This window comes from Myotis lucifugus, unplaced genomic scaffold, assembly GCF_000147115.1.
Source record: "Myotis lucifugus unplaced genomic scaffold, Myoluc2.0 scaffold_350, whole genome shotgun sequence".
Lineage (NCBI taxonomy): Eukaryota > Metazoa > Chordata > Mammalia > Chiroptera > Vespertilionidae > Myotis > Myotis lucifugus.
The window spans coordinates 706,859-709,869 of record NW_005871398.1 but is presented as its reverse complement, the minus strand read 5'-3'; positions in this window follow the sequence as shown (position 1 = coordinate 709,869).

Below are 3,011 nucleotides of genomic sequence, written 5' to 3'. Positions count from 1 at the left end.
TGACCCTAACAGCAGAAAGACTGGGAATGACTGGTCACTATGACACACACTGACCACCAGGAGGCAGATGCTCAATGCAGGAGTTGTCCCTGGTGGTCAGTGTGCTCCACAGGGGAAGCTCTGCTCAGTCACAAGCCAGGTTGATGGCTGCCAGCACAGCAGTGGTAGCAGGAGCCTCTCCCGCCTCCTCAGCAGCACTAAGGATGTCCGACTGCAGCTTAGGTCTGCTCCCTGCTGGTAAGTGGACATCCCCTGAAGGCTGCCGGGCTGCCAGAGGGATGTCTGACTGCCAGCTTGGGCCCGATCCCCCAGGGAGCAGGCCTAAGTCAGCAGGTGGACATCCTCCGAGGGGTCCCAGACTGCAAGAGGACATAGGCTGAGCTGAGGGACCCCCCCAAGTGCACAAATTTTTGTTCACTGGGCCTCTAGTAATTAAATAATTGTAATGTGGGGGTTTTGTTGTTGTTGAAAGGGGAGGGGAGCAAATAGAACATAGAGCTAACAGGTAGAAATTACATGGGTCTAGACTTGGAATTTCTAAAAACATTAATAGATGCGAATAATTTATTAGAAATTCTAAATAATTATTCTATCAAGAAGGAAGATCAAAACTCCTATGTAGCAATTGGTAGTTATAGACTAGCCACAAAGATAAAAATAAATGCTTGTGTCACACAAAAGTTATAGGAAATGGTTGTATCTCCCATTATGATGATGACCAACAAACTGGGAATTCAGACTGTTTTGAATGAAATTTCTAAGACAGAGAAATTCCTGAGGAAGAAATATATGGTATTCTTCAGACCAGCATTTGACAGTGTTAACATGAAGATGGTCAAGTTTCCAGTTATACTCAATAAGTAGGTGAACAGCAGAAAGAAGAATCAAGTCACAGCTTGTAACTCTGTGTCATTCCTAATTCCCAGAAGAATGAATTCTCTAATTGATGTCTTATTAGGAATGGCTAAACTCTAAAATCTTAGGTCTGTAGGTAAAAATAATCATAGATGTCAACTTCTGATATGATTTCAAATACATTTGTAGTGTTCTTATTCTGCACAAAGTACAATGAAACATGAAGTCACAAAAAGGGACAGCATAGTTATCTATTAAAATTGCAAATGCATATAAGCAATTAATTTGCTTTTTATTACTTAAAAATCATAGATTTCAATTACAGCTTTAATAATTCCCTGTTATATATTTTTGATTGCTTCTTAACACAGAGAAAGTTGTTTTTAAGGTTATAAAAATGGGTAATAATGATAAATACTTAGTTTATTTTATTGTGGAAGTAATTCACTTGGGAATATTAAACAAGTTATTGAAACACATAGTATTTTTTAAAACTTAATATTCATAAAATTCTACTTGCTAATTTTGCCAGTGGGAAATTTATTATTGAGTCAGAGTACAGTCATTTTCTAAATATGACTTGGTTTCTGTTAATAGTAAAAATTAAGCAGAAAATACAATACTTGTGGGCAATTCATTGAAATTCATTTCCATTTACCTTTAGTCTAAAGTGATTCTATTTGCTCCTTTTTTACTACAATTTCCCCACACAATGCCAGACCTTTTTTTTAAAATTAAATCTTTATTGTTCAGATTATTACATTTGTTCCTCTTTTTTCCCCCCATAACTCCCCTCCACCCAGTTCCCACCCCACCCTCTGCCCTCACTCCCCACCCACTGTCCTCTTTCATATGTGAGCGATTTTTGTTCAGTCTCTTCCTGCACCCCCCACACCCCTTTCTCCCCAAGAATTGTCAGTTCACTCCCTTTCTATGCCCCTGATTCTATTATATTCACCAGTTTATTCTGTTCATCAGATTATTTATTCACTTGAATTTTAGATTCCCTTGTTGATAGATATGTATTTGTTGTTCATAATTTGTATCTTTACCTGTTTCTTCTTCTTCCTCTTCTTACTCTTCTTAAAGGATACCTTTCAACATTTCATACAATACTGGTTTGGTGGTGATGAACTCCTTTAGCTTTTTCTTATCTGTGAAGCTCTTTATCTGACCTTCAATTCTGAATGATAGCTTTGCTGGGTAAAGTAATCTTGGTTGTAGGTTCTTGTTATTCACTTTGAATATTTCCTGCCACTCCCTTCTGGGCTGCATAGTTTCTATTGAGAAATCAGCTGACAATCGTATGGGTACTCCCTTGTAGGTAACTAACTGTTTTTCTCTTGCTGCTTTTAAGATTCTCTCTTTGTCTTTTGCTCTTGGCATTTTAATTATGATGTATCTTGGTGTGGTCCTCTTTGGATTCCTTTTGTTTGGGGTTTTCTGCACTTCCTGGACTTGTAAATCTATTTCTTTCACCAGGTAGGGGAAGTTTCCTGTCATTATTTCTTCAAATAGGTTTTAAATATCTTGCTCTCTCTCTTCTTCTGGCACCCCCATAATTCGGATGTTGGTACGCTTGAAGTTGCTCCAGAGGCTCCTTACACTATCTTCATACTTTTGGATTCTTTTTTCTTTTTGTTTTTCCGGTTGGGTGTTTTTTGCTTCTCCATATTTCAAATCTTTGACTTGATTCTTGTGATCCTCTAGTCTGCCATTGGAACTCTGTATAATATTTTTTATTTCAGTCAGTGTATGTTTAATTTCTAGTTGGTTCTTTTTCATATCCTTGAAGGTCTCACTAAATTTATTGGCAGTTTCTAGAAAATTCTTGAAAAACCTTATAACCGTGGTTTTGAACTCTATATCCAATAGTTTGCTTTCCTCCATTTCTGTTATTTGTGACCTGTTTCTTTGTCTCTGCATTTTGGCTGCTTCTCTGTGTTGATAGAGTGGCTTTGTGTGCTAGGTGTCTTATAGGGTCCAGTGGCTCAGCCTCCCCAATTACCAGAGGTGGACACTCTTGGTGCACCCCTTTGCGGGCTTTGTGCACAGTGTTGTTGTAGTTCAGCCTTAATTGTTGTAGGTATCACTGGGAGGATTTGACCTCCAGGCCAATTGGCTGGGAGAATCAGCTTTGTCTATGATGGGAGAAT